This window comes from Triturus cristatus, chromosome 6 (genome assembly GCF_964204655.1).
Source record: "Triturus cristatus chromosome 6, aTriCri1.1, whole genome shotgun sequence".
NCBI classification, from domain to species: Eukaryota; Metazoa; Chordata; class Amphibia; order Caudata; family Salamandridae; genus Triturus; species Triturus cristatus.
In genome coordinates this window covers 1,086,512,010-1,086,538,716 of record NC_140589.1, presented here as the reverse complement: position 1 = coordinate 1,086,538,716, position 26,707 = coordinate 1,086,512,010, and positions in this window count along the sequence as shown.

Sequence of the window (26,707 nt, the reverse complement as noted above, 5' to 3'; positions counted from 1 at the left end):
GACCGCCAGCATCAGTATCAAGTGTCGGGGATTGACCGTTCGGGGTACCATGATTCTCAGCATGCATAGGAATGCGTTGGATGGGGGTTAGAATCAGTTGAGGTGCCGGTTGATCAGAAGGGTCCGTATGTATCGGCTGAGGTTTTGGGCTCTACTGATCAGTTCCTAGTGGATACAGGAGCGACACGTAGTGCGCTGTCTAAGCAATTGGTTCCGAGGGCTCCCCCATCTGGCTTAATGGTTACATCGGTAGGGTTTGACGGTACACTCTCCCGAAGCCCTCTTTCGCAGCCCCTCACATTTCAGGTTGATTCTTTTTCTGCACCTTGTCCGTTTCTGCTTGCCCCGTACACACCAGACAACATTATGGGCCTTTATATGTTAAAGCATTTTAAGGCTACGATCCGCTGCTCCCCTGCTGGTGTGCGGGTAATACTGAATGACAATTACCCCCGGTCTGAACGGATGTGTGCGATTTCAGAGGATGCGCTGTTAGCTACCCTCCCTCGTGCTTTGTGGGCCACTTCGGATACTGATGTGGGACAAATGGTGATTCCGCCGGTCCACATTAGTGTCCAGGAGGGGGCGGTGTTGCCGCGCCTCCCACAGTATCGTATTTCCCAGGAGGGCGAGGAGGCTCTCATACAGATAGTGCAGGATTTGATTGCAGTGGGGGTAGTGGAGGAAGTTCCCTACAACATCTGTAATAGCCCGATTCTCCCCATTTTGAAAAAGGATACGGATGCCAGAGTTTATCGGTTTATAATTGACTTGAGAGAAGTAAACAAGATCGTGATACCTCAGTACCCAGTGGTTTCTGACATCACGACGTTGCTTACTTTGGTCCCGCCTACGGCGACCATGTTCTCAGTGATCGATTTGAAAAATGCCTTCTTTTCCATTCCCATTCACCCCGATAGCCGATATCTTTTTGGGTTTACTTTAAATAATAGATCTTACCGTTTTTGTAGGATCCCTCAGGGCTACACAGAAAGCCCTAGCATTTACAGTCAGGCTTTGAAAAGACAATTGGATTCCTTTGTTCTGCTCGAGGGGGTCGCCCTCATTCAATATGTCGATGACATCTTGCTGGCGGCTGACACCTTGGAGTTGTGTGAAAAGAGTACGTTATCCTTACTTTCCTTTTTGGCATCCCACAATCATAAGGTATCTAGGAAGAAATTGCAGTTCTGTAGACCACAGGTGACTTATCTGGGTCACCTTTTGTCTAAGGAGGGGCGTGCACTCACACCGGATCGTATCCAAGTAATTTTGGACACATCGAGACCGTCCACGCAGAAGGATGTGCGTGCATTTTTGGGTCTTGTTTCTTTTTGTAGACAGTGGATATTGGGGTTTTCACATATAGCTAAGCCATTGTTAGCCCTTTTGACAAAAGACACGCCTATCCCGATCCCTTGGTCAGATGAGTGTGACGCTGCTTTTCAGCAATTACGACAGGCCCTCTGTTCAGCACCAGTGTTAGGGACCCCTGATTATGCAAAACCCTTTTCGTTGTATGTGCATGAGAAAGATGGATGTGCATTATCAGTTTTAGTGCAGATGCACGGCGATAAGCAGCGCCCTTGTGCATATTTTTCGGCTGTACTTGATCCTGTCGCCCGAGAATTACCAGGGTGTTTTCGCTCGGTTGCGGCGACAGCTGTGTCAATACGCCAAAGCGAGGGAATTGTGTTATCTCATAAGCTGTTGGTATTAGTCCCCCATGCTGTTGATGCCCTGCTTAATCAAACAAAGACGCAGCATTTGACCAGTGCCCGTTTAACGGGATATGAGTTGACGCTTTTGGCTCCTCATATTACGTTGAAAAGGTGCGTAACGCTAAACCCGGCCACATTGTTGCCATACCCCGAGACCCAGTCTGAGGCACGGAAAGCACATGATTGTATTCTTGTGACTGAGGAACAAACAAAGGGTCGTATTGATCTCCAGGATACGCCCTTTCCAGATGTAGATGGAGAACTGTGGGTGGACGGATCGTGCCTGAAGCTACCAGATGGTACGACTTCAGCAGCGTATGCAATTACCACGTTACAAACGATAGTGGAGACAGCACGCATACCACAGAAATCAGCTCAAGCAGCGGAACTGATAGCATTAACACGAGCATGTGAGCTCAGTACAGGATTGTGTGTGAATGTTTATACAGATAGCCGCTATGCCTTCGGAGTAGCGCATGACTTCGGCCTGCTCTGGAAGGAGAGAGGGTTTTTAACGTCACATGGAGTACAGATAATGCATGGAGAGTTAGTTCACAATCTTTTAACTGCATTGACATATCCAAAGAAAATTGCCATCGTTAAATGTAGCGCCCATAGGAGAGTAGTTGACAAGGTTGGAGAAGGGAATGCGTTAGCGGACCGAGTGGCACGGGAGACTGCGATGCAGCCCGGTGCTACTGCCATGTATGTAGTAAAGTCACAGGTGGAAAGATGGCATGATGCGAAGGAGGAAGTGCGAGAAATGCAAAGGACCGCTTCTGATAAAGAGCGGGAGCAATGGGCTAGAGAGGGGGAATTGGATGATGAAGGCTGCTGGAGAAATAAGCAGATGGATAGATGGAAATTACCCACGGCTTTTGTACAACCTATGGTTCAGATGGCACATGGGCTAGCACATGTTGGAGCTTCCGCAATTGTAAAATTGCTTACTCAAGTTTGGGAGCATCCAGAGATTGCTAGCACGGCAAAGAGGGTGGTGCAGACCTGTATGATCTGCTTGAGGTACAACCCAGGAAAGGGTACTCGAACTCCAGCAGGAGGATTTGTGACACCCACTGCACCCTTCGAGGTTTTGCAGATGGATTACATCCAACTTGAGCGCTGTAACAATTTGAAGTATGTTCTAGTAGTGGTTTGCGCCTTCAGTAAATGGGTTGAAGCGTACCCTACGAAAGACAATACTGCAATGACTACTGCGAAGCTGCTGTTGAAGGAGTTCTTCCCTCGATATGGCGTTTGTAGACTTCTGTGGAGTGATAATGGGCCTCACTTTGTAGCGGATGTTATAAAGTACGTCTTGAAGGGCCTGGGCATCACCCAGAAGTTCCACGCAGTATTCCACCCTCAGTCTGCAGGACTAGTTGAGAAGTATAATGGTACACTGAAGCTTAAGATCGCCAAAATTCAAGCTTCGACGTCTTTGACTTGGCCAGATGCTCTACCGCTGGCGTTATTGTCAATTAGGTCGGTACCACACTCTCGAACTGGCCTTACACCGTACGAGATTGTCTTTGGGCGCCCAATGAATATTTGGGGTCCACCAAAACCTAAGGCTGTGTATGATGTACCTTGTGTAATGATGAACGATTATCTGGCACAGTTAACGGATAACTTGGTTTCTATTCATCAACAGGTCCGAGAGGCGCTCCCTGATCGGTCTACCGGTGAAGGACATGGTCTCCGACCTGGCGACCATGTGATGGTGAAAATCTTCGACAGGACAAACAGCTTGGAACCGAGATGGGTGGGTCCTGAGCAGGTCCTCCTCGCAACGAGGACGGCTGTGCGAGTCTCCAACAGAAAGAATTGGATCCATTCCCTGCACTGTCGGAAGGTGCCGCCCGGATTGGTGGAACCTGCCATGCTGACCGATCAACGAGAAATCCTGGCTGCAGAGACAGGCCGTGCTGCGGAGCCAAACGCCACTGAGGAGCTATTTCCGGACCACGCGACTCCTGGAGGAAGGCGATATCATCTTCGACCAAGGAAGTGAGTTCTTCAGTACCGGGACATATTGTCAGAACGGCCCTTGGGTTAGTGAAACGGAGAGCCAATGAGGCAAGGGGGGGGGATCAGCCCTGCATTAGTGTAGCGACACCCGTCTTGGCCCGTTGGTGAAGAAATCGACCGCTGCCCAAGGAGAAGAGTTCTGACAAATTTTTAGTTTCAGGAAGATATTGGGTTTTCTTTCATTCTATCATGGAGAGGAAAAAGATTCTTTGTGCATCAGGGTTCATGCTGACAGTAGCTATTGTTGGTATAACCACATGGTTTGTGGAAGATGTGACTCCCGCTCGAAAACTACTTGTGTTGACAACTCCGGTGCCTGAGGAGCACTACTTTTATACATTACCGTATCAAGAGTTGAAGCATCGACAGTCTTACTTGAATAACACTTTCATCCAGATGCTGCATCATACCCACGTTGCTACGAACGCTACGAACTGTTGGATATGTGGGATGATGCCAGCCCATCAGAAGAAAGGAGGAACGCCATTCATACCACTTCCTTTCTCTCATAATGGCACTTGTAGAGCATGGTACACTTTGCTTTTTGCTACTCGGAAACCGACAGTGGGACGATTACTCTTCAGACTCAATAAAGAATGTCACCAGGATAAAAATGGGTACCCGCAAGCGAATGGGACGATCTGGGAATGGGAAGAGTACCGACCAGACAACGAATCCATTCCCTATATCTTCACGAACACTAGAGACACCGTGGGAAAGGACAAATTTGTGATTCAAGTGGCACAAGCTCAAGCGGACCTGTGTGTCCAGAGTGTGGGTTTTATTCCTGTCGGCGTCAGTGATTGTATCACCGTTCTGAACATTGATGGGTTGAACAATAGTACCTTTTTAGCGTCCCATAATACATACTTTGTGTTTGGAAATAAAGGTTATTACCGTTTGCCGGCTGGGTGGTCTGGGGTATGCTATGTATCATTCCTATTACCTCCTGTATTCCTAGCACCAGCATCTTACCATAAAGATCTGAAATTATTGAATAATGTGACTGTAAATAGGTATAAACGTACTCTATCAATTGATGATGTAGATCAGACTGATACCAGTCTGCAACAGTATATTGATTTTAATTTAGGATTGTTTTTCTTTGTTGGAGCTGCCCTGAACAGTAGGAAGATCCGAAGATTAACAAGAGTGGTAGAGGCTGTGACAAACCAAACTGCTGCTGCTCTTGGGAATCTTACGGAAGAATTGCAAATTACTAGAATTGTTGCATTGCAGAATCGTATGGTATTAGATGTTATGTTAGCTGACAGAGGAGGAGCATGTAAAATTATCGGAAGTAGTTGCTGTGTGTTCATTCCTGATCATACGCCATCAGTTTATAATGCCATTAATAAATTACATGAAATTGCAGCTGAAATCCATACAGAAAACGGCACTTGGTCCTTTTCTGGATGGTTTTGGGCATTGATCACTGCCTGGGGGTGGAAGGTCTTAACTGGTCTCTGTATTATTGTAGCAGTTCTGTTTTCTTGTTGTATCTGTGTTCAATGTGGTCCCTTGCTCTGTTCCTTATGTGTATCATTCTGTATCCCCGATAAGCAGGCTATTGCCGATGTCGCACATCAGAAACGTTTAGCTAAAGAAGTCGAAGAAATGATGATAATTGACATATATGATGATTACCCTAACAAACCGGATGTCTTCAGTAAATGCTGAAAGGGTCGTCTGTTGTAAATTGAAACAACGGTGTGATTAAGCATTTACTAAAGACATGAATTCTCTTACTTTAGAGTATGCTTCTTTTGTTATGTTGACTAAAGTTCGGACTCCATTTTGTACTGTCATGTCTCCACGTGCTCAACACGAGGAGAGTCCAACCTCTGTGTTAGTTGCTCTTGTAATCTGCCCAGTAACAGTCTATAAATAGCTCCTTTTGTCCATCTGGCGCATGCCCAGACTTGACCACATCTGTTATCAGTTAGCCTTGCTTGACCATGTTTTCGCGGGCTCAAGGAGTGTGTTAGCTCCGCCCACATATTGATTCAGTATCGAAAATGACCATAAAAGGTAATGTTCTTCGTCCTCATGTTGTATCCACCCACTTATGAGCCCCTCTATTGTGTATAAAAGGGGACCATGTACGTAAGTTCTTTGTGCTACTCTATGCAATACTGAAGAGTGTTGTATGGATTGTAGGACCACCCTTAAGGGTTAATAAACCTTGTCTTTGTACTTTGCAGTTTCCGTGCCAACTTCCTTATAGATTCCATTACAGGAGAGCGAACCCTTGTGTCCTGCGGGCCTAGCTGGGGCCTGTATTCATCACTAAGAGTCTAGACCTTAACCATCAGGCCAGAGTGACCCTAGTCAAGACTACCAGGAGAGACAGGACTGGGAAGATAGGATACACACAAGGAGACAAGTGTACAGTGAGAACCACACCACAGCTAAACAAAAGCCCAAGGAATGGGATTACCAACGGCACACATGCAGCTGCAAGGTGAGGCGGGCTTTCACCAGGTAGTCATGAACCACCCCTACCCAGAGGTACAAACGTCGAAGGGAAACCGGCAAGCCGGGGACACACAGAATGCTCTTTCCCATATCACAGAGAGAGAGCACAGAGACCGAGGCGAAACCCCCCGATACTAGGGCAAGGAAACCATAGTATGCACATTCTCTCACTGTGTGGATAAATCATGATATATATATATATATATATATATATATATACCTAAGACAAAGACGTATATATATATTACCTACTGGCGGTCGCCAGTAGGTAGATATAGTTAGGACCTATTTTCCATAGGAAATCCGCAATATTCTATTTGGAATAACTTTGGCGCCGATTGACGAATCTTCGCCAAATTTTCCAAACTTTTGGCCAGCTCCGTTCCCCTCCTATCCTGCAAGTTTCACGGTGATTTGACAAGCGGGGGCTGAGAAAAAAGGGGGGTCCCAAAACACGTTTTCCCCATGCATTTTCCTGTAGGACCTTTACCAGCAGCTACAGCTCGAACTGCTGAACGGATTTACACCAAATTTGGCAAAGAGGTAGTCCTCAGTTCAGACTCGTGCCTTTTGCTTAAATGGTGTAAATCCGTTCAGTAGTTCCTGAGAAAATTAGAGTTAAAAGTACATATATATCTATGGCCTCGGAGGATCCGTGCACCCTCCCGATCATGAGCTGCATTTTAATTGACTGCCAACATTCTGAATCAGGAAGTGTTGGCAGCCATCTTGTGCCTCCGTAGAACCGAGGCACAAGAAACCCCCCCCAAAAAGGCGCAAAACGGGTACAGGGTAGAAACACCCTGACCCCTTAGGCCTGCTCAGGGGGTCCCACAACGGGAGGATGCGCGCATCCTCCCGATAGAAAAAAACAATTACAGCACAGCCTCCCGCGCTACATATGCTAATTTGCCCCAGGGGGGCTAAATCCCGGGGGCATATTGTAAAATTAGGTGTGGGGGGTCCCAATCCCCCCAACACTGCCCCGGGGACCGCCACTCCCCGGGGCACCAACATAAAATAGGCAGGGGGCTCCTGGCCCCCCTGCAGCCCCAGGGACCGCCACCCCCCAGGGCTTCTTTAAAATGGGCAGGGGCTCTCCGGCCCCCCAACCCCGGGAACCGCCACACCCAGGGCAACTTTAAAATAGGTGGGGGGGCTCTCAGGCCCCCCCAGCCCCGGGGTCCCGCCACCCTCAGGGGCAACTTTAAAATGGGTGAGGGGGCTCTCAGGCCCCCCAGCCCCGGGGACCACCACCCCCCGTTGCAACTTTAAAATGTGGGAAAGGGGGTCGCGGGGGGCCCCCCTCCTGGAGCCTTGTACAGGCCCTGGGGACCGTCACCCCCCAGGGGCGGCACCTGCAGTGTCCCGGGGTGCCCACCCTGCCATTGCAAACTGCTTTGCTTCATTGAAGCGAGAGCAGGGAAACCTGCTCTCGCTTCAATGAAGCAAAGCAGATTGCTTTTCCAGATGGGGAGCAGCATGTTAGCTGCTCCCCATGTGGAAAAGCAATGCCGGCTCCCGCCTGGGACCGTGGGAGGATTGGGACCCCCCCCCCCCACGGACCCCAACAAGGTGGCCAGGCCCCGGGGGATGGGGTCCCCGGGGTCCCCGGGGCCTTAAGTGGCCAGAAGAGGGGGGGGCTACGCAGCCCCCCTCCATAAAAAGACTTAAAAAGTTGGCCATGCCCTGGGGGATGGGGTCCCCAGGGCCTGGAAAAAAGTAAAAGGAAGGGGAGGCCACACAACCCCCTTTAAAAATAAAATAAAAGACACGATCGGCCCTAGGCCTGCCCCCTCGTAAGCACACTCTGCAAACACGCCCTGTGGCGCGTTTTAAACTGGGGAATTGATTTGCCTCCAATACTGGGGGTCCCTGGGGGCCAACTAGCCCACCTGGTACCTCCAGTAAGCGCCACAGGGCTGCGTTGCAGAGAGGTGTTCCAGGCCATGCCCCTCTGCAACGCAGTCTTGTGGCACTTACTGGAGGTACCTGGTGGGTTAGTTGGACCCCAGGGACCCTCAGGATTCAAAGGGACTTAATCCCCCAACTTAAAACGCACCACAGGGCGTGTTTGCACAATGGTGAAGGTAGGGGCGGAGCCTGAGGTGATGTGTGCAAACACGCTTTGTGGCACGTTTTAAGTTGGGGAATTAATTCCTCTCCAATCCTGAGGTCCCCTGTGAGCCAACTAGCCCACCAGGTATCTCCAGTAAGCGCCACGGAGCTGCGTTGCAGAGTGTTGTAAAAAGGGGCATGGCCTCTGAACACCTCTCTGCAACACAGCTCCCTGGCGCATACTGGAGGTACCTGGTGGACTAGTTGGCCCCCAGGGGACCTCAGGATTTAGGAGGAATTAATTCCCCAACGTAAAACGCGCCACAGGAGGGCATGTTTGCACACATATCACCTCAGGCCCCGCCTCCTTCCTTCACCATTGTGCAAATATTCCTCTAAAATCTGCCGAACTACGAATTCCGATTTACTCACCTGTTATCAAGAGAGAACCCAGTGCTGCATCTTTTAGCCCAGCACTGACCCTCAAAAGTAATTCTAAGCGTACTTACCAGTAACTTGTATTTCCTTCCATAGGAATCCATTGTGTGGTTTTCAGCAGAAAAGTTTCTAAGTGTCTATTTTCACAATCTAAAAATATTGCTAAAAAATCGTCTGTATGACTTAAACACATTCTTTCAACTGTTTACAGGAGATTCACCAGTGCTGGATCCAGGATCCACCACTGAGTAAGAAAAAGTAACAATAACACTACTTACCTGCTAAATGAATTTTCTGCCATAGGATAACATTGGTGATTCTATGTGAAAACATTTCTAAGCGTCAACCTTTAAAATACAATAATATTCTGTAAAAATCACTACTGTAACCAAAACGCTTTTACTCAACTGTTTACAGGAGATGTCCAAGGACTGAATCTAGGATCCAGTCCTGTGGTTAGAAAAGTAATCCATAATTGCATTTGACTAGAAATTCACATTGAGCTCAATGTTGCATTGTGTTTGAAATTGTGTTGCCCATTGCAACAACTGTAACTACTGTACTTAAAAGTCTATTGCCTATTTGCAAAGTATTTAAACTAAAGTAATTCTTTCTGAAAAAGTATATTTTGTATTGTAATGTATAATGTAATTATAATGCAATAAAAAAATAAAATATCTAAAAATAAATAGTTTAAAAAATGTAGTAAATCAGTATAAAAAAAAAAATCGGTATAACAATTAATACATTAAAAAATGGCATTTACAAAACCTTTGAAATTCACTGAAAAAAACCATAGGTTTCATGCCTGATATAGTTAGGAATTAGCATTTAAAAAACCTTTGAAATTCACTGAAAAACCCATAGGTTTCAGGCCTGATATAGTTAGGAATTAGCATTTAAAAAAAATTAGAAATACACTCAAAAAACAATAGGTTTCAAGGATGTTATAGTTAGCTGGACATTTCACTCGAACAAAACCATTGAAATTCCTCCGATATAGTTAGTTGTACTAACTACATCTTGTGCGCCCGCAATCCACTGCTGATGATGTCACATATTACATCATTCATGACATGGTCAGTGACATCACTGATGACATCTCAAATGATATGGCACCCCATGACAGCGAACATAACCTGTTTGTACACACAGAGTGTCTCCACAGAGACAGGAAAGAGCTACGGACCAACAGTAGACTACAACACAAAACCCTCAGGAGAGAACCTCACCAACCCCACGTGTCTCACTAGAGGGGATGTCCTACAACAGCAGGAAGAGCGTTGACAAAAGAGAAGTAGCCGAAGAAGACTCCGCAGGAGCGGTTGAAACTTCCCGAGCCAGGAAGAGCAGCTACACAATAGCCAACATGTACCCCACATAGGGTATGGCACATCCCTATAAAAGCAAGGGAACCTCTTTGAGCCAAGCTCTTAGAGGACGAAAAAGAAAGCAGAAACATCTGACCAGCTTCAACAAGAAAAGGACAAGACTGTGAATAAGCTGCACAGTCCATCTGGGTAATAGAAAAACCTGGCCGAACAGCCATACAGTCTGTCTGGGGAGAAATCCCTTGAACCCAGAGACATAAATTAGTAAAACAGTGACAACACCGTCACATGAAAACACAAATCACCATAGGGGACTAAAAACCAGGCAGTCATGAAAATCCAGAGAGAAGACGCTGGACCGCCGAATCAGCATGCTCATCAAACAAGAGGGACCCATCAAAGGGCAAATCCCGGAGTCGTTCCAGAACAATCTCGGGGAAACTGCCATCGCGTAGCCACGCATGGCGACGCAGGGCGACTGAGCTGGCCATAGCTCGACCCACAGAGTCAGTGGTTTTATTGCAAATTAGATGGAGAACTGCGCCATGTCGTGGCCATCCCGAACAAGCTGTAGCAGGTCAGCACAAGGGCTCTCCAGTAAGGAGGGAAGGAGTAGTTTGACAGAGTCCCAGAGGGCAGAAGTAGCCTGAGCAAACACACAGGTCGTGTTGAGGGACCGAAGGATGGAGCTGGTGGAAGCAAAAATATTGCGACCACACGACTCCAACCACCTAGACTCCCGAATGGGGGGATGCAACGGTGAAGGAGAGAAAGGAAGCGCAGCCTGGACTATCCAGTCCTTGAGCCCTAGGATGAAGCGACAAACAGGCAGACACAGGGTCACTCGATGAGGGTCTGACCCAAGCCCCCACAAGAACATCATACAATGCCCTGCAAAAAGGCAGCAGAGGCTCCACATCCACCGTGCACTGGTGAAGGAGATCTAACAAAGGATCCGAAGGCAGGGAGATAGAGGGCGGCTGCATTTGTAAGATATGTGTAGCCCTAGTAACTGCCCTCGCAAAGACAACGCTAGCCTCTGTGGCCACCCGAGTGGGGGACAGCAAGTTATCTGTTGGGGACGGTTGCAGGCTAATCCGTCCACTCAACGGCAAAAGCCCTGCAGAAAAATGAGCCGGCCAGTACCCCATGGGCCTCTGCTCAGTGGAGCATGGAAAAAACCCCTGCGGGCGGTGAACCCAGCGGGGTCACGTCCTCCAGCAGAGGAACAGCCAGAGACGGAACCGGCATCGACCGACGTCGGGACGGGGTCGGATCGGCGCTGACAACCTCCATAGAGGACCCGTCCACTCAGCATCGGACCGGCGTCGACTCGAACTCCCAAGACAGGAGCCTGCGGGGAGGAACAAAGTAGTCGAACTCCACGCTGCAGCCACAACCAGCGACAACGCAGGGAGTCCTGCAGGACTATGCGAAGACGCGTCAGGAGGGCTAGATGCCAGAGCGGGACACCCATCCGACCGTGTCCCAACGTCGCAGCGACCCCGGAATTGGAGTCAAGGCACTCGGTCGGCACCAAGGGTGAACCCCCATTCTGAGTCCCTACCCCACTGTGGGTCCCGAAGGCGAGCCAGGGAGAGGGGGTGACCCAAAGAAGGCCTGCAGAGCCCTGGAATAGGCCTCCATCTGGGTCAGAGTCGCCCCAGCACCAGGAAACGGTGGATAAGCGGGGGGCGACTCCTGAGGGCTCACGTCCAGTGAAGACCGGGATCGGCGGCCCGCAATGTCATGCTTGTGCGAGGTCGACGACCTCCGTGACTTCTTCCGGTGCTTACCTGAGACAGGCAAGCGACGTCCATGGGGACGACTCCAGGATCTGCCCCGGTCAGAGACATCAGCATGGGAGGAAGAACTGTGCTGTTTGGATCCTTCCGCCGGAGACTGGAGCCCGTGCCACGAGGACTCTGACTGGGACACCCGAGCAGACAACAGTTTCATCCGACGTTCCCGCAGGGACTTCGGCTTCAGCTGCCGACAGGCGTAGCACTCTGCGGAGTCGTGGTGCTCTCCCAAGCACCACATGCAGATCTCGTGTGGGTCCGTCGCCGACATCTGCCGCGAACGATGTGAAACCCACAGGCATTGACACACTTCCAGACGTGAAAGGCGTTGTGAAGGCCTGCACCAAAACAGGTCAGAGGAACCACTAAACTCCTGATCCGTGTTGGGACGTGGAAAAGAAGAAACTGCCGTCAGCACGTCTTATATGGCGCCATTGATGCCCCCCCGGCGTGCAGAGGTATTGTGGGGAAAAAAGTTTTCTGGATCCAGTCTGACGCCTGGGGATATTCTAAGTTAAGGAATCTGCGGCTAGATGTCTATCAGATTGTGCACCTGTGAGGCCTGTGCAAGATGGCGGGCACCTGAAACAGGACATGCAGCAACCGGAGCTGTGTTTCCCCTGGCGGGTGTAGACGTGGCTGTGGACCCTGGCTGCTGTGGTGAGGGGACCCGAGATCCTGGGGAGTCACGGGTAAAGTGACCTTTGAATGTGGGTGTGCTAGACCGAGACCAGCGCCAAGACCATCCAGGGCCTACAGACGTACCGTGGGAACATAGTTGCTGGAGCTGTCTGTGGGATTACCTGCTGCCCCGACACCGAACACAGTGAGTGAGCTCAGTGGGGATAGGGGCAGGACTGGTACGGTGCCTGCTGCAAAACCCTCCCCCATCACCCCGACAGCAGTGTTTTGTGGCCTCGACTGTGGCGTGGCTGCGCAGCGGGCCTCAAGGACGGCCCTGCACTCTTATTTGGTGGGGTGGAGGGAAGGAGCTGCAGCACCTGGATTGGGGCGGAGGTGAGCGCCGGACTCATTGTCCCACTTGTTGCTGCCTTGTGGCCCCGAGAGTTGTTAGAGGGGCACCTGCATCTGTGTCCAGCTTCGGGGGACTCCTGCTGCCGTGTGTCTTGTGGCTAGAGGAGACAGATGAGTGGACCTTTCTTTGTTGCTCCTTACCCTACTTAGGGAAGATCCACTGTGGCCTGTGACATTCATGGAAAACACTGAACTGTTGGCTCTCGATGCTTTGCACTGTCCAAGCCTGCAGTTCCCAGTGTACGATCCTTTCTCTCCTTGATTACTGCCCTCTGGGGCTAGAGGAAGGTGCTTGGGAGCCCCCCCGCGCCAGCATCCTGTGAGGGGACCCAGGTTGCATTGTGAGAAGAGGAGTAGAGTTGAGGCAGTATTAGTCCTAGCTGTATACTGCATCCCAGTTGTGCTCTTTGCGCCATGGTGAGAAACAAGGGTCCTTCACCAGCACAGACAAATAGCCTGGACAAATAGACGGTTGTCATGACCACGCCTGCAATTGCGTGACAGGAGCCGTCAAAAATTGAGGACCGACCCCCCCCCACCTGAACCTTCTCGGAGGAAAATCATGGCTGCTATACAAGACCTCTGAGGTACGCTGGAGGTACGCTGGAGCCCAAGTTAGAAACTGGTGGATGTCAATCTGCTGTGCGTGGACGTTCGCAACATCGCTGAAAAGGTAACAGCTGAAACACAGATAAGTGTCCTACTTTCCAGAACAGAGTCTATACTTACCAAATAGAATGTTGCAATCATGACCCGACTGGAGGGTCGCACCAGGCGCAACAACGTTGGCGTGGTGAACTCCCTGAGGGGATGGAAGGCAGAGTGTCGATCTTTTCCTGGAAGACCTTATCTTGAAGACACTCTGCCCAAGAAGCTATCCAACTATTTCTCAAAAGAGAGGGCGCTGGACCATCTGCCACGCACTGGGGCCCCTCCATGCATGATGATAGCCAAGGTAGTCAACTATAGGGACCGAGATGCGACCCTTCAAGCTGGCTGTATTCGCTGTGATCTCCACTTTGAGAACACAATCATCCGATTCTTTCTTGATTTCACCCTTCATGTGCAATGTGTGAGACGGAGCTTTGAATCAGTCAAGAGGGCACTTTGAGGATAGAACATAAAATACATGATATTGTACCTAGCCATGCTCCGTGTGGTGATGGATGGGAAATCCTTGCACTTCACTTCTCCAGGGGAAGCGTGGGGCTGGCTGGAGGGCTGGAGAGCCGGGGATCAGCAGAGAGGCGATTGCCGCGGGACCAGCCCTGTGGAAGGAGAGCTTAACCGGCCTGGTTGTTTTGATGACCTGAAATCCTGAGGTCCCGTTGCAGAGAAATGTACAATATTTTCTGTAGCCAAATGGACCTGGCACTGTTGTATCACTACTGATACTGGGTAAGCTGTGGTGCCTGCCAGTTAGACATTCTGGTATGTGTGGATCTTTGGGCGGGGGGGGGGGTTCTTAACCCGTAAAGGATGCTGCACGCTCAGGCGACACCAGGGCACTGTTATAAAATTATTGATGAACAATTTTAGGGGAATGTAATACTTGTTTTTTATTATTGGGTTTTATTAAGTATATACAGCAGTACATCACATGGACTCAAGGGCATACAGCATATATTGTTTATAAAAAGCAAGTTCACTTGCAGTTGGTACACATCAGGCATTGAGCTCGCGCAAGTACAACAATACTGTCAACATGTTATAGCACATCTGTGGGACCCCATAGCAATGTGTGAATGATGTAGTGAAGTTAGTCCCACTACCGACTACTGATTAATATAATATTAAAAACATATTCAGTTCCTGTGCAATTGGTTTTGCTTAGCCACTGAAGGTTGAGCCGGCCCTAAGTTTCAATGCACCCAACTCAACGTCTAGTGCTCAGGGTGACAGCAGAATGGTGTGTGAATGTTCAGTCAGCGTGATTGCACAGATATGTCAGTAGCGGATCCCAAATCTCCCTGGGGTGTGATGAAGACGGCAACAGCTATAAATATGTGGTAAGTTGATCCTTACAGTATATTACATCAGTAAGCAACTCCTTAAATTTGGCGGGCGCGTCCCCGACCCCACCTGCAAGCTACTCGCCTTTTTGCTATAAACATACTCAAAGCAAAATATTTCCTATGTATCAGTGGCAATTCTTCTGTGTACCCCAGCAATGTGACTATAGGCGATATTGGAATGTTATATCTGGTCATCTTAGCCACCGCATCTAGCACTTCCCTCCAGTATCTCTGTATTGCATCACATTGCCTCGCTAGGTGTAGGAACCCCACTCTCTCATTCCTGCATCTATCCAATCAGTCATTATATCTTGCAGTTTATAACTATGTAGGCGTGCAGGGATATAATAAGCCCGGTGTATGAATTTTAAGTGTATAATCCGTAAGCAGCTGCTAGCCATGATAGCCCGTCTGTTTATAACAATATTCCGATTGCTTATCTGGGAGTGTAGTTTCTAGTTCCAGTTCCCACCCTTTTCTAGCCTCCTGCTGTGTGCATGGGCGTTCTACTGTGGTACAGTCTGGACACCACGTGTGCTTCCCCAGTCATTTGAAAGTGTGTGTGCAAATTGTCAGATCTAGAGGGTTTGTGTGGTAATGCAGGGGTATTTGCCTTCATCTCATGTCGCAGCCTAATGTACAGGAAGTTTTCTAATGGCTTGCTGCCTTCCCCTCCTAGGAGTATTTGTCTATTCTTGAATAAGCCATCCTGATATATCTCACTCAGGGTACTCGGGTTACGTTCTTTGAGCATTTTCATGCAGCCTGTTTCCTGGGTAACCGGGGCTATGTGCAGGTATGGGTGAGGCAACAGTGGAGAGTATAGAAAGGGCTTCCCTACTTTTTTGGCCAACCATTTTCATGATAGATTTGTGCAGGATACCGTTGAGTGAGCAGTACTGCCCACTGGAATGTGCACCCAAGGGAAGGCAGTCGAGGTCAGTGGAGCCATGTACCTGTTCAATAGCTAGGTGAGGCATAACAGGTGGCGGTGGAGCCAATGTATGGCGTGATGCTCCTGAGCACACAAAAAATAGAGCTCAATGTCAGGCGCCTCAAAACCCTCGCGTGTAAATGGGAGTGAGTGTCAATGTCTGCCACCTTATTCGGGGCTGCTTGCCCCCCCCATGCCAACCTGATGAGCTGGGATTTAAATGCGCTGAAGAAGGGGCAGCCTGGATGATATGGTATAGTAATAAATAGATAAAGTAATTTTGGCAGAATTATAATTTTCGTCAATGAAGATCCTACCTGCCAGGGACAGAGGCAAAGATATCCAGCGTGTAATCGGAATTTGGTACCATAGTTTGCCCTCAGGGTCTACCCCCGTATCGGGCAATTCTAACACCCAGAGATTTTATTTCCGAGGAACACCATGATAGTGGAAAATCTAGAGGGACCTCTGGAGTGGATGGAGTCAGTGGAAATATCTGTGACTTGCTCCAATTGATATGTATTCCCGATATGTCTCCAAATCGGATGAATTCCTGAAGAACAGGATTCAGACTTATGCTCGGCTCGCGAACGTAGAGGGTGATAACGTCTGCATAGGGCGAGACTAGGATATGCCTCAAGGGGTATGGTATGGCATATTCCCTGTGGTGTTGACGAAGTTTAGCAGCTAATGGTTCGACAGCAAGGACAAATGGTAAGGGGGATAAGGGACAGCCCTGCCGAGTGCCCCTGGAGATCAGTAAGTGGGAAGAAAGTAGACAATTTACTTGTGTAACGGCCGTGAGTGGATTGTAAAGCAGAGCTATCCAGCTGAGCCCAAAATTGCTAGCAAATAATCTCATTCTAATGAGCCAGATGCCTTAGTAGCATCTAAAAATACAGCCACTGCATTAGATTCAGGGTCAATGTCTTGCAGCAGCGCCAAGATGGTGAGCAGATTATGCCTGGTTTGAGGAGAGATATGATTAGGGCTTGCAGCATGGACTGCGGGAGAGCTCCAGTCTCTTGGGCCTCCTCGTACACCTTTCTGAGAATAGGGACTAACTCGTCTATGTAGCATTTGTAAAAACCAACTAGTAGGCCATCAGGGCCTGGGGCTTTACCAGAGCGTAGTTGCATAATGGCATCCCGCACCTCGTCCTCCTCAATATCCACCGCCAGAAATTCCCTGCAACTGTCGTTTTTCCAGCCAAGTGCAGGGTCTTCAAAGTATGCTGCCACATCAATCTGACCAGTTCTGTGCATGCTGTAAAGGTGTTGATAATGGGAAGTGAAGATATTAAGGATTGTTGTTGTTGTAGGGTCTGTGTGCAATATGCCTGCCTCATTTTCTACACTGAATTTTATTTGAAAATTGAGGGCTCTTAGTACCTCAGCCAGAGATTTGCCGGGTCTTTCACATTCACAGTATGTTCGGGTGCAAGTGTATTTAGAACGAAATAAGGCTTCTCGTTCTGCAGTGTCCGTATATTCTATAAGCAGCTCTTTCAGCTGTGTGCACAGTTGTGGCGTGGGGGCATCTGCTATGGAAGTCTGTTACTTTAATATTGTGTTCCAGGTTCCTTAACGTACCCTTGATGTCTTGCAGTATTCCCCTGCTTTTGGAAATGCATAATCCCCTGACAGTTACTTTAAAACGTTCCCATATACTGGCAAATGACTGCACTCTGCTTATGTTTCGTGAGAAGAAATCTTGGATCTCCTGCTGCAACCCCTCCCGGAAACTAGCATCTAAAAGCGCTGTGGGTTGAAGTCTCCATGAGCTATATGGAGTACCATTAGCTGGGGCGGGGCAGAGTTTCGGCAGCATAGGGGGGTGGTCTGAGTAAGTACGTGCGAGATGATCTGCCTCTTTTAGCCACGTGCAAAGTCCTGCAGAGAGCAGCCAATAGTCAATTTGTGACCAGCTAGCATGTATAGTGGAATAGAAAGTGCCCTCCCTGAGCGTAGGGTGTAGGGTGCTCCAAGTGTCCAACATATGGTGTTCTGCAATGGTAGTATTTAGTTGCTTCCCAGCCTTAGAAGGGGGCTCGATAGAACCGCAGGAGCGGTCCATATCCGGGTTTAGAACAAGGGTAAGATCCCCCCTCCAAACTACAAGAGTAGAGCCCACCTCCAGTATGAGGCTCCAAACTTTGCTAAAGAACTGCGCATCATCAATATTTAGCGCATAGCAATTAACCAGTATCACAGATTGCCCTGCGAGTCTTCCCCACAACATGCAATACCTTCCTTGGGCATCTTGGAGCGCGCCTGCGGGACAATAACTCACTCCGGCCATGATTAAGATAGCAGTGCCCGTGGAATAGGTTGAGTATGAAGCAAAGCACCTATGCACGGCCCACCTCCCGGCAAATTCAGGCAGGGATCCTGTATCTAGGTGCGTCTCCTGTATCACTGCTATTTGGACATATCATCTAACAAAATAATTGAGCACATGCCTTCTCTTGCGAGGATCTTGCACCCCTCTCACATTCCAGGTCAATAAAGTATGGGTGCAGTTTATGGGGCTTTAGGGGCGGTCATTTATTGGCTTGCATGTTTTCAACTGCTCAAAGGTCTCTTTATTGCCAGGGCGAGCCCTGTCCTCTATGTGTGTGTCTGTGCTGCTGGTCCCCTTGTTGTAGTCTACATGTAAACCACTGCTGTATACAACAACCACCCCCCCCCCCTATACACCCACGGCCCAATCCCACAGGAGAATAAAGTTCCCATCTAAGTCCCAAAAACTTTGCCCATCCAATGTAATATGGAAGACCGGTATCTGGCTGAAGAGCTGCGGTGCTTTACAAAGTAGAATTTGCAGTATATTGCTAAACTTCTGGCTCCAAATTGAAAAGAGCAAACTTGAATACTTAAGCTCGGGCAATAAAGACAAAAATTAATATAAAACAAACAAAAACAAAGCAATCTACCAGCATCTAGCCTTTTGGGAATACCCATAGGGGGTTGTGCACAAGAGAGCCTTGGCGTTCCACCCCGATTGCACGGGGGTGCCCGGGGTTTAACGGAATATTGGTGCAATCTAAAACATTGTCATTTAGACGGTGAAGAATATTTCTTAAACATATAACTAGGGCGTGACGAATACATTTTGCCTGCCACGATGTGTTACGCGCAATCTCGCTGGATATAGCATCGCGTACAGGATGTTGTCCTGTTGCAATTTACGCTTCACGGGGATGAACTTTTTACGAGCTTCTTGGACCAACAACGTGAAGTCTGTAATATGGAAATGGAATGTCCATCATGATGGAGGTCTCTCTTTTCGCGTGACATGAAGAGCGCAGTGTCTGTCTTTGTAATGCATGAGAAGCGCAATGATGAGCCTGGGGGGAGATCCCAACGGTGGTCGTGGGCGCGCTCCACTATCAGTACCTTGGAAAAGGAGGATGCGCCGAACAGCTCTACCAGCATGCGTTCTACGTAGTCTTCCATCCACCCTGTATCTGTGGACTCCGGTACTCCCAGGATGCTAATGTTGTTGAGGCGCGAGCACGCTTCTAATTCCTCGTTCTTTGCCACAATAACCTTCAGCAGGCGCTCCATGTTCTGCATTTGTTCTCCTCCAGCCGTCGTGGTATCCTCCAACTGCGAGATTCTGTGTTCCGTTTCACTAACGCGCCCATCATGTTTTTCCAGCCGCTGATGAATAAAGTCCATAAGCATATTCAATGCATCCATTTTTGTCTCAATTGAGCTGAGGCTCTGTCTCATTGTCATCAGCAGGGAACGGAAATCTGTGTCCTCGGATTGAGAGCCTTCCGCTGCATTGGAGGCCGCGTCTCCTTCAGGGCCACTAGCAAACTTGCGCGGCTTGTCCTCCGTTCTCCCCATGTTAAGATCCCAGATATGGCAGTATCTAACAGCCCCCAAATGATTGATGAGCTACACTGCACCATTATGTTCTGTGTCAGTACAGCGCGTTCCTCGTTCTATATGGAGGCCCTCTCTAGTGAATCACACTAGTTCACCTTCACCCCAGCAAGTTGGGCATGAGAGTCCAACCCCACTTCTCCTGTGTGCTGCTGGTATGGTGCACCCCCAAGCGCCACCTTTTCACTTACCATACCCAAGTGGGGGCTTTTAGAGTAGCGACACACCATGAAGGGGGATCTCTGACCATTCGCCAGTGGGAATTTTGCTAAAAGGGATGATGTTGGACGCCTTCTCAGTCCCCAGATTAAACCCTTGGTTTCTCAGAGACATTAAAGAAAAGCTCAACACAGCCACTAAACTACACTTTCAGGAGAACCAGGGACAGTAACACCCACCAGTGTTTTATGTGAAGCGTTCAGAGCAGTTATCCGGGGACAGGCCAAGGCTCTCATGGGAGGCAAGAAGAAAGACACCTAAAAAGACTGAGGTTATAGAGAGGGACATAATAGCCGTTGAGGCTAGAGTGGTGACGGGGGGGGGGGGGGGTGAAGCTGACCTGTACCACCAGTTACGTCTTCGTCAACAGGACCTGCGGATCCTGGCAGACAATGCAGCACACCCCCATCATGCACTGGCAATGCAACGCCGTTTGTATGATGTAGGTGACAAGACCAACAAACTCCTTGCTTGACTTGAAAAGAGAGACAGAGAACGCTTGTGGGAGTTGGGAGTCCTTGAAGGGGAAGGAGTTCTACAGACTACAGTTGAGGCACTAGCTGGTACTTTTGCAACTTACTACGAGGAACTCTACATCTTGAGTACTTGGACAGGAACCGATTGTGTGGAACTGCTACAAGACGTTTCCCTGCCCACACATGCAAGTGATGCAGTGGAGGCCTTGGAGGCAGACCTGAATTGGCAACTGCTATTCGAGGCCTACAGTCTGGCAAAGCTGTTGGGCCCAATAGCCTGCCCATTGAACTGTTCAAGGGGGTTGTCAGACAAAGTAGCTAAGCCTATGCTGGCTATGTTTCAGATGCCATTGACCCATGGCCAACTGCCAGATGACCAACATATGGCCCAGATTGTGGTCATACACAAAAAAGGAAAACCCCTGACTGTGGTTCCTACAGACCCATATACATACTAAATATGGAGGCCCAAGTATAGGCTAAGATTCTGGCAATGCGCTTCTTATAACTACCATCGACCATCAGGATCAATCTGGCTTAATGCTGCACTGGAGTACTCGCCTTAATTTGAGGAGACTCTATGGGTGGTTCACATGAAGAGTGGTTCTGCCACCTTAAAGCATTTCATTTCGTGTCCCCCTAGGGGTTGAACTATCAACAAATTATTTAATAGCTCAACACCGAAAAAGACAATCAATTTGAGAAAATATAAATGTATTGAAAAAATCATGTATTTAAAGATAGACATAACTAGACACAAACATACACAACAACCTTAGGTGATAATCTACAATAGTGACATACAAAAGTGATAGATTGTGACTGTACACATCTCAACACTACAAAATTTACATAGCGACTACAATACATGGAACTTCAATTTATCTTATTGATAACATTGTATTCATAGCAACAAAAACCCTAGCAAGGCCTCCTTTATTGTGCGGGTTTTGTTGGGCAACAACGCTAGATCATGAACGTCGACATTTCGACCCCTAATAACGTGGGTGTATCAATGACATCACTGTAGGGTCTTCTTCAGGACAAAGAAACAGGTGTGTATGTCCTTCCGACGTGACTACTGAAGCTCAACTGAATGGACAGCTTAAATAATCAAGGAGCCAACCGGGCTAATCAGGACTTCAAAATGTGCTGGAGGTGAAGAGATCTTCCCCTTGTAAGCCACGTGTCTCAATAATTCAATAAAGTGTTCAGTTATCAAGAAGTATCAGGGGCACACCTGCTCACCGCAAATCTCCAGCGTGACACGCTCGGAGATTGGTAATGGCTATTTGAGCCTGCAATGTTGTATTCATCATGTCACCCAGACACGTTTTTTTCAATACATTTATATTTTCTCAAATTGATTGTCTTCCTGTTTCAGTGTTCAGCTATTAAATCATTTGTTGATAGTGTCACCCCTAGGGGGACACAAAATGAAATGCTTTAAGGTGGCAGAACCACTGTTCATATGAAATGAAATGAAATGAAATGAAATGAAAAAGAATTTCTAAAGCGCATGGCTGCCCTTGAGCGTCCCAGCGCTACGTGTACACACAGACAGACCTCCTCTGAGCCGCATCCAGAGATGTTAGTCATTCTGGGGGAAAAGGAACGTTTTAAGGGATTTTCGGAATCTGGTCAAGCTAGGTTCTTTCCTCATTGATGTTGGGAGGGAGTTCCATAGCTGACCCGCGTTTATTGAAAAGCGGCGTCCTCCGGTCCTTGTTCTTTTTGCTCTCGGGATAGCTACCAGGTTTTCCTCGCCAGAGCGGAGCGTTCGTACTGATTTGTAAGGGCGGATCAGATCTCTGAGGATCGGAGGGCCTGTGCCTTGGAGGACTCTGAACACTGTACAGAGCGCTTTGAATTTCACTCTCGCTCTTATGGGCAGCCAATGGAGCGCTTTCAAGGCCGGTTTTGCTGACGTTCTTCTAGGTGTGTTCGTCAGCAGTCTTGCAGCTGCATTCTGTGCCCTCTGGAGCACGTTCAAGGTGTATTCCGGTGCAGCCAGGAAAAGGGCGTTGTTATAATCCAGTCTTGACAGAATAAGGCCCTGTACCAGCAATTTCCTAGAGTCTAATGGGAGTAAGGGCATAACTTTCCGTATTGAGCGGAGCAGCCCATAGCAACACCCTGCAGTTATTTTCGCCTGAGTGTGCATCGACAGCTCCGGTTCAAGCCAGACGCCGAGACTTTTTATGGATCCCTTCGGGGTCGGAGGATCTCCTAAACAAGTCGGCCACATACATTTGGGGAGGGAGGTGCAGAGATTTCCCAGCAACATCACCTCGGTTTTGGAGGCATTAAGCTTGAGTCTTGAGTCGGCCATCCATGCCATGATGTTGGTAAGGCAGGCGGCAAACTTCTCACCATGGCTTTCTGCGAGCGAGAGCGAAACAATCAATTGGGTGTCATCCGCGTACGTTGCGAGTTTCACTCCAAAGGGTGCGACCTCCCCCTCCAGTGGGGCCATGTAGACGTTAAAAAGCGTAGGGCTCAGTGAAGAGCCCTGCGGGACACCACACTGAAGGGGGGTGGGCACTGATCTATAGTTGCCCTCGCACACTTGATATGTTCGATGTTAGAATGGGGAACCTCTGGTTGGCACAGGTAGGTACTTGTGACAAGCAGCGGTCCCTTCTTCTATTCAGGGCGAGGGAATTACCCCTTCAGAACAACCCCTGCTCACCCTATAGGTAGTGTGGCGCGAGCAGTCAGGGCTAAACTTCAGGGCGCTAGTCAGTTAAGCATTTACGATCACACACAGTAAACCGCAATGATCCCCCACAAACGGACACCAGGCGTAAGTTGTATCAAAAATACGGATGCTTTATATAAAAGATTCTTTGTTACGCAGGCATGTACAAGACCATCAATAACGGTTACGAAATGGAAGCCACAAGATGATAATTAGGTACTGTTCTTGTCTTTGGTAACTTATTCGATCACGAGCACTTCACAGGGCTCGGTTGAGTCGGTCCAGTCACGATGATGCGCAGGGCACCCAGGGTACAGTGATACGGGGAAATCAGAACGTTGCGGACCCCGAGTCCGATAGAGAGTTCACTGTACCTGGGAACGTGCGATGTGCTTGGACGAGTCTTCAGGAGAGATGCAGGTTCTGCACCTCGTGGGTCTTCCGGATCAAGAATTCAGCGGGCGGCTTTCGGTAGACAGGTGCGGCCCAGGGCCTCCGACACGGACTGTGCGGGGGGTCACTGCGGAGGGCGGCACGGTCAGACTCAGGCTGGGAGGTGAAGCGGGGCGGCCGGATACGTTACGACGTACGGGCGGCCGTCCGAGGCTGGATTTCACTTCCCCACTAGAAATCCGGCGGGAGGGCGAAAGGGCACCAAGCGCGCTCCAGTAGCAGGCAGGTGACAGGGAAGCGGGACGGCCAGACTCGTGGGTCCAGAGCGACTCAGGTAGAGCGGGGCTCTCGGCGAGTGGAGGCGGCCAGGCTTCTGGGTGTCACGGCCCTAGGAGGGATGCGAAGGTGCGCAGGGCACTCCGGCGGGAGAAAGCACACGGCTCGAATTCTCAGACGAGCGGAGACACGGTGAACCCACTGGTCCTGGGGTTCAGTTCAGGGGGCAAGCTCTTCTTCCAAGCCCTTGGAGATAGTTGAAGAACAAAGTGCAAAAGTCTCTTTCAGTCTTTTTCCTCTCCTTTCTTAGCAAGGCACCTACTGCAGGCCAGTCCCTCAGGTCAGGGAAAGTTACTCCTCCTTCAGCTTCTTCCAGGTCCTTCTAGTCAGGCAGAGTTCCTTCGTGGTTCAATCTGGATCTGATTTCTTAGGAGCCAGGCTCCGACTTTTATACAGGGATTCTTTTGTTCTTTAATGCCAGGGGGCCTGGGCCTGGCTCAGTCCAGTTTTGGAGCACTCTGTTGTGGTGACTCGGCTTGTTCCTTTCAGCAGCAGGGCAGAGACATCAGCCGCTCCACAGGGGGCGGCGCCGGCTTTGTGGTGGCAGAGCACAGGTCTATTCAAGAGTCAGGGTGCACTCCTCCCACCCATCCTGGTGTAATCTCTCTACCCACCACCTGGCAGCCAACCTGTCTCCTGGAATCCCCCAGCCCTGCTCCTGTACTGTTGCTAGGCAGAACACACACACACAGCAGAGGCAGACTGAGATGGTTAGGCACGCAAAGGCTAACTTTCTAAAAGTAGCATTTGCAAACCCAGGATATTAAAATAACCTCTACTAAAAGACGTATTTTATTATCCTGAGTTCAGGCATACTAAACATGACTTTCTACCATGCTCTCTGAGTCCACTGGGGTCACAGCGTGTAGCGATCCCAGCAGCCCATTCTGGCCTAGGGAGAGCAGGTAGCCTTCAATAGTGAAAAACGAAAATGGCTGTACTTCACTATTAAGACATGCCACACACATCAGGGCATGTCCTACCTTACACCTACAATGCACCCTGCGCTCAGGCCTACCAGAGGGGTGACTAACATGTAGTTAAGGGAAGGTTTAGGGACTGGTAAGTGGGGACACTTGCTCAGTCAGCGCGACGGTACCAGACCGCGCGCAGGGTCTGCAGTGGCAGACCCTAGACACATTTTACCCCGCTGCTTCGGTGGGTGGCACAACCAGTGCTGCAAGCCCACTAGCAGCATTTGGATATACAAGCCCTTGGCACCCCTGGTGCACTCTACTAGGGACTGATAGTAAACCAAATAAACCAAACGTGGAAGTCAATTCACATAATACATTTTACCATAGGGAGCACTTGCACTGTGGCACTGGATAGCAGTGGCACAGTGCCCCGAGCAGCTAACACCAACACAAAAACACATTGAGGCACAGACAAAAATGGAAGGGTGACCCACGCCAATAGTGCCAGGTCTAACACGTGTCCCCTCCAGCTGAAAAGTGGGGAGAACTACCCTACCCCAGGGAGTTCTGCATCACTAAGGCGGAAAAACCTGGACAGACCGTCAGCATTGGCGTGATCTGTGCCAGGGCGATGCTCCACCGTAAAGTCCATACCCTGTAGGGAGATGGACCACCTCAACAGTTTTGGGTTCTCACCCCTCATTTGCATCAACCATCTGAGGGGCCTGTGGTCGGTCTGAACCCGGAAGTGAGACCCAAACAAGTAGGGTCTTAGCTTCTTCAGCGCCCAGACCACAGCAAATGCTTCTCGTTCTATCGCACTCCACCTTTGTTCCCGGGGAAGTAGCCTCCTGCTAATAAAGGCTACGGGTTGGTCAAAGCCCTCCTCAGTGATCTGTGAGAGAACAGCCCCTACACCATGCTCTGATGCATCCGTCTGCACCAGGAACTCTTTGGAGAAGTCAGGAGCCAAGAGCACGGGCGCCGTGCACATGGCAGTTTTCAGGGTGTCGAAGGCTTTCTGACAGGTGTCAGTCCATATCACTTTTCTGGGCTGCTTCTTCGAAGTCAGCTCTGTCAAGGGGGCAACGATGCTGCCATACCCCTTGACAAACCTCCTGTAGTACCCGGTGAGTCCTAAAAAGGCCCTCACCTCCGTCTGGGTCTTTGGGGGCTCCCAAGCCAGGATGGTTTCCACTTTGGGTTGGAGGGGCGCCACCTGGCCGCTCCCCACTTGGTGTCCCAAATACACCACTGAACCCTGCCCGATCTGACACTTGCTTGCCTTGATCGTGAGGCCTGCCTTGCGCAGCGCCATCAACACTTCCCAGAGATGTTGCAGGTGTTCTTCCCATGTGCCGCTGAACACTGCGATGTCATCCAGGTAGGCGGCGCTGAACTCGGTCAGCCCAGCCAACACCTGGTTGACCAACCTCTGGAAGGTGGCAGGGGCATTCTTCATCCCAAAGGGCATCACCCGGAACTGGTAATGCCCATCTGGTGTAGAGAATGCGGACCTCTCTTTGGCCCCATCAGTCAAGGCGATCTGCCAGTACCCAGACGTTAAATCAAACGTGCTGAGGTACCGTGCAGCCCCTAACCGATCGATGAGCTCATCAGCTCTGGGGATGGGGTGCGCGTCAGTCTTCGTGACTGAGTTGAGTCCTCGGTAGTCCACACAGAACCGGAGTTCGGGCGTGGCACCCGGCGCTGCAGCCTTTGGGACCAAGACCACTGGGCTGGCCCAAGGACTGCTGGAGGACTCAACCACCCCTAGGGCAAGCATCTTCGAGACCTCCTCTTTGATGCAGGCCCTGACCCTGTCAGTTACCCGGTAGGCCTTGGGCTTCACAGGTAAGCTGTCTCCCGTATCCACGTCATGGACGCACCAATTTGTGATACCGGGAACCAGGGAGAACAGGTCAG